Genomic DNA, 12942 nt, shown 5'->3' on the forward strand with positions numbered 1-12942 from the left:
ACTCGCATCAGCCTGAGAGAAGAACAAAGCTGGTTACTGTACTAGTGAGTACAGTGGGTTCTTTCTTGATTGTATGTTTTTGGAGATAAGTCTCTTAATTAAACTTAAAATATAAGCCACAGCTATTAATTTAACAGGTGCAGTATTTTGTAGAAGAATAAGACGGTGTTGTTTTCTGGGTCTGTAGATTGTGAAGGAGCAAAAATGGCCTTAGCAGTGATATGTACTTCTTGTCAGATGTGGGAGTTTAAAGACAGTTTAAGGGTACACTGCGGATTATATCTGCCATAAATGTTGTTGGATGCGAATCTTATCAGATCGAGTGGATCAGTTGGAGAGATAGATAAAAGCGATGAGGAATTTGCAACAGCAACAGGATATGATGGATGGCAGTTATAGGAAAGGGGGAATGTCTCAGATACAGTCACATAGATGGGTTAACCCCAGGAAGGGTAAGAGAGGTAGGCACCTAGGGCAGCAGTCTTTTGTGGATATACCCATTTCAAACAGGTATGCTGTTTTGGAAAACGAAGGGGGTGATGAATTCTTAGGGGGACGTAGCACGAACACCCAAGTTTCTGGTATTGAGACTAGCTCTAATGCAACGAGGTGTACGTCGGCTTCCAAGAGATCAACTGTGTTAGGGGATTTTATAGTCTGAGGTACAGACAGATGTTTCTGTGGCCAGCAGAGAAAAAGCAGAATGGTGTATTGTTCCCCTGGTGCCAGGATCAAAGATGTCTCAGAGAGGGTGCAGAATGTTCTCATGGGGGAGAGGGGCCAGCAGGAGGTCATTGTCCACATTGGAACCAACGATATAGGAAGGGAAAAGGTTGAGGTTCTGAAGGGAGATTACAGAGTTAGGCAGAAATTTAAAAAGGAGGTCCTCAAGGGTAGTAATATCTGGATTACTCCCAGTGCTACAAACTAGTGAGGGCAGGAATAGGAGGATAGAGCAGATGAATGCATGGCTAAGGAGCTGGTGTATGAGAGAAGGATTCACATTTTTGGATCATTGGAATCTCTTTTGGGGTAGAGGTGACCTGTCCAAGAAGGTCCCCATGGTAGGCTTATGTGGAAAGTCAGGAGGCATGGGATAGAGGGAAATTTAGCCAATTGGATAGAAAACTGGCTAACCGGTCGAAGTCAGAGAGTGGTGGTAGATGGTAAATATTCAGCCTGGAGCCCAGTTACAATTGGAGTTGCGCAGGGATCAGTTCTGGGTCCTCTGCTGTTTGTAATTTTTATTAATGATTTGGATGAGGAAGTCGAAGGGTGGGTCAGTAAATTTGCAGATGATACGAAGATTGGTGGAGTTGTGGATAGTGAGGAGGGCAGTTGTCGGCTGCAAAGGGACTTAGATATGATGCAGAGCTGGGCTGAGGAGTGGCAGATGGAGTTCAACCCTGCCAAGTGTGAGGTTGTCCATTTTGGAAAGACAAATAAGAATGCGGAATACAGGGTTAACGGTAGGGTTCTTAGTAAGGTGGAAGAACAGAGGGATCTTGGGGTCTATGTTCATAGATCTTTGAAAGTTGCCACTCAGGTGGATAGAGCTTGTAAGAAGGCCTATGGTGTATTAGCGTTCATTAGCAGAGGGATTGAATTCAAGAGTCGTGAAGTGATGTTGCAGCTGTACAGGACTTTGGTTAGGCCACATTTGGAGTACTGTGTGCAGTTCTGGTCGCCTCACTTTAGGAAAGATGTGGAAGCTTTGGAGAGGGTGCAGAGAAGATTTACCAGGATGTTGCCTGGAATGAAGAATAGGTCGTACGAGGATAGGTTGAGAGTGCTAGGCCTTTTCTCGTTGGAACGGCGAAGGATGAGGGGTGACTTGATAGAGGTTTATAAGATGATCAGAGGAATAGATAGAGTAGACAGTCAGAAACTTTTTCCCCGGGTACAACAGAGTGTTACAAGTGGGCATAAATTTAAGGTGAAGGGTGGAAGGTATAGGGGAGATGTCAGGAGTGGGTTCTTTACCCAGAGAGTGGTGGGGGCATGGAATGCGCTGCCTGTGGGAATGGTAGAGTCAGAATCATTGGTGACCTTTAAGCGGCAATTGGATAGGTACATGGATGGGTGCTTAAGCTAGGACAAATGTTCGGCACAACATCGTGGGCCGAAGGGCCTGTTCTGTGCTGTATTGTTATATGTTCTATGTTCTATGACGGATTGCACCTAAATTGGAAGGGGACTAATATACTGGCAGGGAAATTTGCTAGAACTGCTTGGGAGGATTTAAACTAGTAAGGTGGGGAGGTGGGACCCAGGGAGATAGTGAGGAAAGAGATCAATCTGAGACTGGTACAGTTGAGAACAGAAGTGAGTCAAACAGTCAGGGCAGGCAGGGACAAGGTGGGACTGATAAATTAAACGGCATTTATTTCAATGCAAGGGGCCTAACAGGGAAAGCAGATGAACTCAGGGCATGGTTAGGAACATTGAACTGGGATATCATAGCAATTACAGAAACATGGCTCAGGGATGGGCAGGACTGGCAACTTCATGTTCCAGGATACAAATGCTATTAGAAGGATAGAAAGAGAGGCAAGGGAAGAGGGAGAGTGGCATTTTTGATAAGGGATAGCATTACAGCTGTGCTGAGGGAGGATATTCCCGGAAATACAACCAGGGACGTTAGTTGGGTGAAACTGAGAAATAAGAAAGGGACGATCACCTTATTAGAATTGTATTATAGACCCCCTAATAGTCAGAGAGAAATTGAGAAACAAACTTGTAAGGAGATCTCAGTTATCTGTAATAATAATAGGGTAGTTATAGTAGGGGATTTTAAATTTCCAAACATCGACTGGGACTGCCATAGTGTTAAAGGCTTAGATGGAGAGGAATTTCTTAAGTGTGTACAAGACAATTTTCTGATTCAGTATGCGGATGTACCTACGAGAGAAGGTGCAAAACTTGACTTACTCTTGGGAAATAATGCAGGGCAGGTGACTGAGGTGTCAGTGGGGGAGCACTTTGGGGCCAGCGACCATAATTCTATTCGTTTTAAAATAGTGATGGAAAAGGAAAGACCAGATCTAAAAGTTGAAGTTCTAAATTGGAAAAAGGCCAATTTTGACAGTATTAGGCAAGAACTTTCAAAAGCTGATTGGAGACAGATGTTTGCAGGTAAAGGGACGGCTGGAAAATGGAAAGCGTTCAGAAATGAGATAAAAAGAAACCAGAGAAAGTATATTCCTGTCAGGGTGAAAGGGAAGGCTGGTAGGTATAGGGAATGCTGGCTCAAAGGTAGAAGACAAAGGGTGATGGTGGAGGGTTGTTTTTCAGACTGAGACCTGTGACCAGTGGAGTGCCACAAGGATCGGTGCTGGGTCCTCTACTTTTTGTCATTTACATAAATGATTTGGATGTGAGCAGAAGAGGTGCAGTTAGTAAGTTTGCAGATGACACCAAAATTGGAGGTGTAGTGGACAGCGAAGAGGATTACCTCAGATTACAACAGGATCTGGACAAGATGGGCCAATGGGCTGAGAAGTGGCAGATGGAGTTTAATTCAGATAAATGTGAGGTGCTGCATTTTGGGAAAGCAAATCTTAGCAGTACTTATACACTTAATGGTAAGGTCTTACGGAGTGTTGCTGAACAAAGAGACCTTGGAGTGCAGATTCATAGCTCCTTGAAAGTGGAGTCGCAGGTAGATAGGATAGTGAAGAAGGCGTTTGGTATGCTTTCCTTTATTGGTCAGAGTATTGAGTACAGGAGTTGGGAGGTCATGTTGCGGTTGTACAGGACATTGGTTAGGCCACTGATGGAATATTGCATGCAATTCTGGTCTCCTTCCTATCGGAAAGATGTTGTGAAACTTGAAAGGGTTCAGAAAAGATTTACAAGGATGTTGCCAGGGTTGGAGGATTTTAGCTATAGGGAGAGGCTGACCAGGCTGGGGCTGTTTTCCCTGGAGCGTCGGAGGCTGAGGGGTGACCTTATAGAAGTTTACAAAATTAGGAGGGGCAGGGATAGGATAAATAGACAAAGTCTTTTCCCTGTGGTGGGGGAGTCCAGAACTAGAGGACATAGGTTTAGGATGAGAGGGGAAAGATATAAAAGAGACCTATGGGGCAACATTTTCACGCAGAGGGTGGTACATGTATGGAATGAGCTGCCAGAGGATGTGGTGGAGTCTGATACAATTACAACATTTAAGAGGCATTTGGATGGGTATATGAATAGGAAGGGTTTGGAGGGATATGGGCCGGGTGCTGGCAGGTGCGACTAGATTGGGTTGGGATATCTGGTTGGCATGGACAGGTTGGACCGAAGGGTCTGGTTCCATGCTGTACATCTCTATGACTCTATGACTTCAGGTCTATCACTCCAAAACCGTCTCCCCTGCTCCTCCATTCTGAAGAATAGCCTAAGGATTGGTAAAGTGTTCTCATCTGTCACTGTTGTGTTCTTTCCTTGTCTAATTAACTATTGAGTCTTCTAATTAACTGCTGCTTCTTAGAAACTCAATGTACTATCAGAAAATTGCTACAAATTATAAACTACCTATCTTAGGTAACTGTGATCATGCATAACCAAAATCAACACATCGGTTCAGTAAGCAATTCTCTGTAGAAAGAAATCACAAACTCTTGGAAAGAAATTGGCACAAACATCTGGAAGATGCACCACCTAGACTATTACACATTTTAGTGTAAGTATCGAGATTCAACGTCAGTACCTATTGCAAACATAGTCCCAAAATGGTTAACTTGGACACATCTTGCAGATCACCAAATCTGAATAAGAATGAAGAAATTCCACTAAACGTACAATTTGACAATCTGGGTAGATATTCTTAAGGTTGATCTGATGAATTTCAGTCAGCTCAAGTGCAACCAATTTCAAGCAGAAACAGCCTATGATGTATGACTGAAGGCATATGGAAAACCAACACAGAACAATGAGTTGACATGATTCAATGTGTCTTAGCACACACAGATGCTTTTGACCATACAAGTGTCTTCATATGCAATATTTTTACAAGAAGCAAAGAAGTTTCGATGCCCCCAACTCTTCCCTGGGACTTATTGTCACAATTGCATCAGGAACAAATTGCCATAGAATTAAGTAACTTGTGGTGATTTGTCCATAACAATTGGCATGCCTGGGTGGGCCTTACTAAGAAGTGACTTTAAGTTGCTCTGAAGTTGAAACAAGCAGTCTTGTATCCTCATAATTCTTGAATGAGTCCAATTTACGAGAGCAGCTGCCCCACATAATGGCCAGGAATTCAAGTGGGTGGATGAGGATAGAGATAATAAATTTTCAGATTTAGTTGGAATATTTAAATTTTTGTATTACTGAATTTGGTTTTGGAATTTAGAATCATAGAACCAGTTTTGTACAGCATGGAAACAAACCCTTTGGCCCAACTCATCCATGCCAACCAGATATCCTAAATTAATCTCATCCCATTTGCCATAATTTGGCTTGAATCCATCTAATCTTTCCTATTCATATACCCATCCAGATGCCTTCTAAATGTTGTCATTGTACCAGCCTCTACCACTTCCTCCAGCAGCTCATTCCATATATGCACCACCTTTTCCATGAAAAAGTTGCCATTCAGGTCATTTTTAAATCTTTTCCCTCTCACCTTAAATCTATGCCATCTAATTTTAGACTCTTCTACCCTGCAAAAAAAACTTTGTCTATTTACCCTATCCATGCCCCTCATAAGCGCCCAACATGCCAGGGAAAATAACCCCAGCCTATTCAGCCTCTCCCTATAGCTCTACCCTGCCAATCCTGCCCACATCCTTGTTAATCTTTTCTGAACCTTTTCAAGTTTCACAATACTTTTTTGTTAGCAGGGAGAACAGAATTGAATGCAGTATCCCAAAAGTAGCCTAACCAATGTCCTGTACAGCCGAAACGTGACATCCCAACTTCTATACTCAACGCACTGACGAACAAAGGCTAATGTACCAAATTCCTTCTTCACCAATCTGTCAACTTATGTCTTCAACTTCAAGGAACTATGAACCTGCATCCCAAGGTCTCAGTTCAGCAGCATTGTTTAGCTTTGAAATCATGACAGACAATCAGTCTGAATGGGAGAACTTAGTTAAGGAATATATGAATAAGACGTTACCAAACTGGATAGAGTATTGGAAGCTTGTGATGTTACGAGCCCCAGGGCACCAAATTGTTTGTTAGATGTCTGTGGGAATGCATGCAGAGAAAGAGAATGGGCTGATGGGAATTTGTTGTCCTTTTGCAGAAATTTGGTATGCAAAGTATGTGTTAAAGCAGAGAAATGCTGAGATAAGTGAGTTGAAGTCTAAAAAGGCAAAGCTAAAACAAAAACTTGATAACCTAGAGGTTGTTAGTCAGGAAAGGACTGTTTTTGAGTTGGAAAATACAGGGTTAAAGGGAAAGGTTAAATCCCTAGAGATTGTCAATCAGGGAAGATAGTTCATCTCTCAAATGACTAAAGTCAATTTGAGACAGTGAACAGAAATGCCAAAAAGGCATGGAGGCTGGTTCAGGAGTCAGATATTAACTTAGGAACCAGAAATTAAGACTCAATAATTGGAAAGTAAATGTAAAGACCTCCATGTAGCCCTTAAAGTACTACATCAAATGCAGCCTGTGTAATAAGTACAGAATGCTGATCACTCTGAATGCCAAGAAGTAGATGCCTAAAAGTCACAGCTTTCCAGCCAGAGAGGTTTCTATGTGCTTTGGGACCCATACAAAAATTAGGGAGTGAAAGGTGTGATTCTAATTAGGGATTGATTGAGGGTGATGCCATACCTTACTGCCTTCGGGGCAGAGAGTATGATTAATTCTGACCCTGATCCCTTCTGCCCTACTCGAGTAAAAGCTTCCCATATCCAGCCAAACCAGTCTGGTACAAGCCCAAAGTAAAAATATAGATTTAATGAAAATCCAACAGCATGAATGAGAAAACAGGCAATTGACCAGTGATAAGTACAGAATGCTGATCACTCTGAATGCCAAGAGGTAGATGTAAGTGAGACAAATGGCAGAGTTTGAAGTTAGGTTAATTAAGGGTGCGAGTAAACTCTATAGTCAGAAGGCTCTCTCCTATCTCCACATGCTTTTCTGATACAACATAGCCTTAGAGGGACAGGAATGAGAATTTAGAGAAAGTTGGACCCCAAACCTAATGATTTCCAAAACCCTATGGCAAACCCTAGGGAGATAGAGTCAGAGACAGTGTCACAGAGAGGGATGGATAGAGAGAGAAAGTAAAAAGGGACTAAAACTAAGGTTGAACTGCAATCTTTCATTTGTCTGATAACAGAAGATCACCTTGATTAAATATGTTTTTGGAGTAATAAGTTGATTGAAATATCTGTATTTCACAGGCAACATGTCTGATGAGTACAAATTTTAGAAGAACAAAATTCAAATTAAAGATCTATGTAAACTGAAACTGTGCGTAACAGCAGGAACAACCTTGATCTTTTGTTTCTGAACTTTAGATAAACTATGAAGCTGATTATTGGAATTGTTTTGCTGGCTTGGCTTTTGTAAGTGAAGTACAGAGTTGGCAGTCAGGATCTCGTGCTCAGTGGAAGTGGTCATGGTGTGTAAACGTAACAAACACTGATATGTGCAGACTGACAGCATTGGGAGAAGCCTCCATGCACAACTTCAAGCATTATTTTTATTTGCAACATGGACGTCAAGTCCATTTGTGCTGATGATTTTCGCAGAATTTCAGATCAAGCTCACACCTACAATAACAGCAACTGTAGGAAAAGGAGGACCCAGAGGAGGGATAGTTATGTGAAATATGGGTAAAGTATTCTATAAAAATGTCCATCATGAATTGATACTAGTTATTCTGAATCTCTTATGTATTCAGTTATCTTCATAGTGTCCAAAACCTTTACCTAACATTTTTAAGGAATTGGTTAGAGTGTCGTTCGTTAAGAGTGTAACCTAAGTGTTAGTGGTGCAGGCATTTCTACAGTTAATGGCCTAGTGTTTTAATTGATCGATTGAATCAATTAACTTCTCAGTTAAAGGTATACTGGGTGCAATGAATGACAACACTAAACTTAGTCAGGTGGGGACACCACGAACATGGCTGCATTTCACATCATTAACATCTTAGAGTCACATGTCTGCACGATCAATAAGTTAATAAAGGAAGCAGAAAAGAGCGGTCATCATCAAATAAATGTAATCCTGTGTAGAATTTACAGCAATTTGATGTTGGATCAGTACAGAGAAAATATAAATCAAATGAAAAAGAGAGAAGTCCCTAATCAGTTAACAATACTAAATTAAGGAGATTTACTGATAGGACAGTAACTTCAAATAAAATCTTTATATGAGATTTAGGGAGGTTCTACTTGTAGGGATAGCATTTAAGGAATACCAACAGACTGATAAAAAATTGTTTGTCCCGATCCTGTTTACACAACTGGACAAGCAGCAGGTGGTTTTGCGTCCAGCAGTAACAAAATGTTAACTGTACTGAAATTTCAAGTAGCACTTGAGACAACATAATGCAGGCTAAGAAGAATACTATCAAAACAGTTTTAACCCTATTGCAATTAATGCTGAGGTAAGATTTGTAAATAATTACAAAAAGGTGTACTTCTGTGAACAACGCAGATCTACAAAACAGAGCGGAAAACAGCAGAGTGGGGAACAATCGAGAAACCATGGTCATAGGAGGAGCTGCACACTTGAAAGAGTCCATAAAGAAAGATTATGGAAGCTTCCGCACACTGAGATTGACAAGGTAAGTGCTCACAGATATCAGCAGCATCTTCCAGGACAGCTGTTTCTGGATTGTCTTTTGGTATAAAAATTCATCCCTACTTTTTTTTCACCTCTTGGTCCATTCAATGCATCATATGTGTCTCAATTAGCTGTATTTAAAAATATAAGATTGACTTTTGGTTGGCACGGTAGCTCAGTGGTTAGCACTGCTACCTCACAGCACCAAGGTCCCAGGTTTGATTCCAGCTTCGGGCAACTGTCTGTGTGGAGTTTTTACATTCTCCCTGTGTCTCCGTGGGTTTCCTCCCACAATCCAAAAGATATGCAGGTCAGGTGAATTGGCCATGTTAAATTGCCCATAGTGTTAGGTGCATTAGTCAGAGGGAAATGGGTCTGAGTGGGTTACTCTTTGGAGGGTCGGTGTGGACTGGTTGGGCCAAAGGGCCTGTTTCCACACTGTAGGGAATCTAATCTAATCTCTGTCTTCCCCCTTGATTACAGGCACATCTCTGTCCTCATTCTTTGTCTTGTTGGCTCTACGTTCAACAGAGCAGACCTATTTTTTCCTTTTTGTGTCTATTATTTACACCAATTTATGTCTCTTTTACCACCATTAGCACTCCCTTTCTCCTCATCTCTGGTCACCCTCATAAACTGTTTCATTTGTTCCCGTCCCCTCTGTCAAAAACTTAAAAAACACAATTTTAATGTCAATTTCAGTTCTACGGATGGGTAATATCAGGCTCAAATGTTTCTGATGCATTTTCTGTTTTGGTGTTAGATTCAAGTACTGGTAGTTAGTCTGTCTGTCCTTCCATGTACAACTATAACTACAATGTTTCACAAAACATCCTAATTGAATTGATTCTGAAGTTAGTTTTGTTGCTGTTTTAAGACCCAGCAGAGACTTTGTGCAACGGTTGAGGGGGTAGTTACTGTGTATATTGAGGTAGCAGCTGCAATTACTTTATATACTAATTGAGGGTGGCAACAATTGTGCATGTATTTGGCCTTTGTTTGAAGGAGAATGGAGTAAATAAATTAGGAAGTCTTACTGAATTTCTGCAAGTCACTAATCTGGCCATGTCTACAATACTCTGAACAGTTTTGGTCCCTTTATCTCTGGAAAGATATATTTGCATGGAGGCAATCCAGGGAAAGTACAGAGGGACTTTATTTATAAAGAGGTTGAGTACTTATGGCTTATGCATGAGGGCATTATGTCAGAAAAAGGTGTTGCCTATTTATGACAGAGTTGAAGAGGGACTTCTTCTCTTAGAGTGGAGTTTTTCAATGTAGGGAGTTGTCAAGACTGGGTAGGTAAGAATATTTAAGGCTGAGGTAGACAGAATTTTAATCAGTTAAGAGAAATAGCTCCATGAAGGCAAGCTTCTTTGACATTGATCCAACTTCCTCAGACCCAGCTCTAGAGTCGGCAGAATCTCTGACACCACTCATTATGTCTGTCAGCCAGGGATCCCTGATTAGACCACATTAACATCCCTAATCAGGAATTCATATTCTATGAGGTTCAAGTGGGCTGACAACATTGCGATAACTAAATCCCTCCCCCTCCGAGTCCAAGGACATATGCTGGTTCTATTTTTTTTGGAGCTCTTCTTGGGACGTTTCAGCACAGGGTCAGGCTTCACCAACTCTCCCTCTGATACAAGCGCTACATAAAGCATACTAACTCAGCACTTCCAGAACCACTTAGAAGAAATTAATTCACCTGTTCAGGCAGCACAGGTATTGAGGCGGTAACATCCACCATTTCCATCTCAGATTCTGAGATATCTTCAACGTTTGATGGAGAGGGAGAATCCACAGGTTCCAGAACAGTAGGAAAGGCTATTGAGGAATCGGGCAAGTTTTGCCCCAGCACCTTTTGCAAGCTGGCAGCTTTCATATGGCCCACGTCTTTGTTCAGGATTGTTGCACCTACCTAAACTTTAGGCATCACTGGACCTGACCTCACGTCATCCATATCTCTTACCCATGCAGGACCATTCCTGTAGTTCCTACACCAAACTCCGTCCCCGAAGTAAGTTGTCTCTCTCACTTAGCAGAGTCTTGTGTCTGACAATGGTGTTCCTGATGCCATTTCACCCTCCCCTTCAGGTCTGGGAAGACCAGATTTAACCTGGTGCAGAGTCTCCTCCTCATTAGCTATCTGTTAAATCTGATCTTCCCAGACCTGGAGCTATCCCTGTAGTTGCATGAGGAGTGGTCCTATAATCAAATAGGAGCCGGGAGGATTTGGTCTCTAGTGAAGCTGTAGGCTGTTACTTTAAATCTGCCTCCATAGTTTGGACTGCTGTTTCTGCCAGAATACTGAACAATGGATGGTATGGAGCTGTCCTTATATGTCAAATAACATTTGAATTTAGGAAATACTCAAATTCCCTGCTGGTAAATGATGGCCCATTATCTCTGACCAACACTTCTGGGAGTCCATGTATTGTAAAAGCTGTGCACAGTTTTCTGTTGTTGTACCTCTGTTTGACTAATGAACTGTGTGCCTGTCCAGCCCCTTTGAGTAGGTGTACACAATGACTAAGAATATTAAGGAGAAAGTGAGGTCTGCAGATGCTGGAGATCAGAGCTGGAAATGTGTTGCTGGAAAAGCGCAGCAGGTCAGGCAGCATCCAGGGAACAGGAGAATCGACGTTTCGGGCATAAGCCCTTCTTCAGGAAGAAGGGCTTATGCCCGAAACGTCGATTCTCCTGTTCCCTGGATGCTGCCTGACCTGCTGCGCTTTTCCAGCAACACATTTCCGACTAAGAACATTAAGCCAATAAAAAGAGTCAACATGTAACTGAGTCCAGGATTCACCTACCATTCCCATGAATGTTTGTCTCTTGTTGGCACTCTGGGCACTACTCCATCAATGCAGCTGTACTTGCATCTAATCCTGGCCATGACGTATAACGTCTCGCCAACAACTTTCATCTTTGTTTGGAAACCCCTTGATGACCCTGGTGAAAATTCAGCCAATATCTGATGGCGACATTTGCTCAGGATGATCATTGTTCTCCTCACAATAATATGCTCAATGCAGCCTGAAACTATGGGTGCCTTGACCTCTTCAATTAGACCTAGCAGGTGTTTGTGGTGCATTATTGTCACAAATTTATATCCGTAAAGGTATTGGTGGAACTTCCTGACTTGAAATATGTCCGCCATGCCTTCTTTGTCTATCTGGGCGTATTTATGCTCCGCATTAACCAAAGCTGCTTTCCCAATACTATATGGGGAGGCAATGCATGTCAATACCAGGTCTCACGTGGGATCATAGTGTGCCAACACCTGAGAACATGACAGCTGTTTCTTCATGTCCCTGAAAACTACGGCTGGGCTCTGCAGCTTTTCCAAGGCTGACCCTTTTTTAAGAATTGATGCAAAACTGCCAGGATGGAGGCCAGGTTATGTATGAACTTTGTGTAATAATACACCAGCCCAAGAAAAGACTTAAGCCCTGGTACAGACGTGGGAGTCAAGGCACCTTTGACTACATTTGATCTTCCAATGGGTATAATCTGGTTTTGTTGACTCTATAGCCCAAGTAGGTCACTTGGGATGCCTGCAGTATACATTTTTCCCTTCTAAGGGGTACACCCACCTGGGAGAAATGTCTAAGGAATATGTACAAGTTCTGTAAGTATTCCTTATTTGTTTTCTTGTTCGTGGCATAACATCCAGATAAATGGCAACCCGGAGTAGACCTTGAAAAATGTTCTCCATTGTCCGCTGAAAAATTGCATGGGCTGATGATATTCTAAATGGCAGTGTTGCGTAGTAGAACAAACTCTTATGAATATTAATTGTCGCATACTTCTGAGAATCCTCATCTAACTATAATTGCAAGTATGCATGGCTCATGTCCAGCTTTGTAAAGGACAGCCCCCTGAAAGTTTTGCATTAAGATCCTCAATGCAAGGGATTAGTTACTTATTCAGCTGTGAAAAGCTGTTTACCTTTGGTCTAAAATCCCCACAAACGCGAACCGACCCATCAGGCTTCACAATCTGTATGACCGATGCTGCCCTTTCTGCAAACTGGTCTGATTTGATGATTCCTTCATTTTCCAGCCATCTGATTTCTGCCCGTAATGCAAATGACACAGGGCGGGGCTTGCAGAATCATGGAATTACTTCCTGGTCAAATGTAAGCTGGCTTTAGCTCGTTTGATAATCCCCAGACCTTTGTGAAAAAAC

Source organism: Chiloscyllium plagiosum, unplaced genomic scaffold (genome assembly GCF_037043375.1).
Source record: "Chiloscyllium plagiosum isolate Xiang-an unplaced genomic scaffold, Cpla_swu_hap1 HiC_scaffold_34, whole genome shotgun sequence".
In the NCBI taxonomy this organism is placed as follows: domain Eukaryota; kingdom Metazoa; phylum Chordata; class Chondrichthyes; order Orectolobiformes; family Hemiscylliidae; genus Chiloscyllium; species Chiloscyllium plagiosum.